We start from the raw sequence: 1,462 nt of genomic DNA, 5'->3' as shown, positions 1-1,462 counted from the left end.
AGGCATCGTCATGGGGTCGTGCATCTATCACTCAGGCTTCGGGCGTGAAGAGGGCCACCGTAGCATAGTGGTAGTGCGTTCCCTTCGTAAGGGAAAGGTCGTGAGTTCGATCCTCACCGGGGGCTTCCATTTTTTATTTCCCATTTCTTTTGCATTGTAAATACTCAACTTTTAGGTCATTGGCTTTTAAAAAGAGAATGGAATAGTTCACTGCTGGGAGTGTCTACTTCAATTTTTGCAGCCACGACCAAGAGTCGACTGCCATAGCTCGCCGCTCCCATGTATACCTCTGCCTGCTTGATGCCCATGGTTGGATGTGGCGAAAGTTGCCCGATAAGCTCCAAGTTCTTGAGGACGGACCGTTGAATGTGGCGAAAGTCGTCCGATAAGCTCCAAGTTGTTGAGGACGGACCGTTGAATGTGGCGAAAGTCGCCCGATAAGCTCCAAGTTGTTGAGGACGGACCATTCCTCACCCGTCTCTCTTCAGGCATTATGAAGAGAGATGTCATATGATGATGGTCCTCTGCTTCTTCCTCCTGAGCTGCATGTCAAAACGGTCATTGGTGAGCTATGGTTCTCGGTCTACTATTGCCCCTCTCACCCCAAGTGACACCGTCGTCAACTGCCAGGGCTTAGTGTTGCAAGCACGGGTAACTCAATTGCAATCTATGTTTTACTTGTGGGTTCTTCTTGCAAACATGCTACAACAAGTTAAAGTTTTACTTTCCAGTTGGGCCTCGGTGTGAGTTTTGCGTCGTTTTGTTAAATAACAACCCCTGGTCCTTCCGAACCCTTCACATGTTCCGAACCAAAAAAATAATTTGGCCACAACAACGTATTTTTATGAGTATAAGAAGCATGAGCTTTGGTTGAAGGCAGCCATGAAGCCGAGGCATAAATGTCGGTGCAGAGCGTCACTTCCTTCCATGGGGGCATCGACACGGGGTCGTGCCTCAATCATTAGGCTTTCGGCATGAAGAGCACCGCTTCCTTCCATGGAGGCATCGTCATGGGGTCGTGCTTCTATCACTCAGGCTTCGGGCATGAAGAGGGCCACTTCCATGTATGCATCGTCATTCGGTCGTGCATCTACCATCCGGGTTTCGGGCGAAAGAGCCCCACTTCCTTCCATGGAGGCATCGTCATGGGGTCGTGCATCTATCACTCAGGCTTCGGGCGTGAAGCGGGCCACCGTAGCATAGTGGTAGTGTGTTCCCTTCGTAAGGGAAAGGTCGTGAGTTCGATCCTCACCGGGGGCTTCCATTTTTTATTTCCCATTTCTTTTGCATTGTAAATACTCAACTTTTAGGTCATTGGCTTTTAAAAAGAGAATGGAATAGTTCACTGCTGGGAGTGTCTACTTCAATTTTTGCAGCCACGACCAAGAGTCGACTGCCATAGCTCGCCGCTCCCATGTATACCTCTGCCTGCTTGATGCCCATGGTTGGATGTGGCGAAAGT

General features: G+C 49.5%; 2 non-coding genes across 2 annotated transcripts; both read left to right on the top strand.

Annotated features, from left to right (window-relative positions):
- The first annotated feature begins 53 nt into the window (after positions 1–53).
- On the top strand, positions 54–125 carry TRNAT-CGU (transfer RNA threonine (anticodon CGU)). Its single transcript has one exon. It is a non-coding gene; the product is annotated as a tRNA-Thr (tRNA).
- Positions 126–1,188: 1,063 nt separating this feature from the next.
- TRNAT-CGU (transfer RNA threonine (anticodon CGU)) lies at positions 1,189–1,260 on the top strand. Its single transcript has one exon. It is a non-coding gene; the product is annotated as a tRNA-Thr (tRNA).
- The last annotated feature ends 202 nt before the right edge of the window (positions 1,261–1,462 follow it).

This window comes from Triticum aestivum, unplaced genomic scaffold (assembly GCF_018294505.1).
Source record: "Triticum aestivum cultivar Chinese Spring unplaced genomic scaffold, IWGSC CS RefSeq v2.1 scaffold141092, whole genome shotgun sequence".
Classification (NCBI taxonomy): Eukaryota; Viridiplantae; Streptophyta; class Magnoliopsida; order Poales; family Poaceae; genus Triticum; species Triticum aestivum.
Note: the sequence above shows the minus strand (reverse complement) of the source record. Positions and strands in the feature narration are given on the sequence as shown.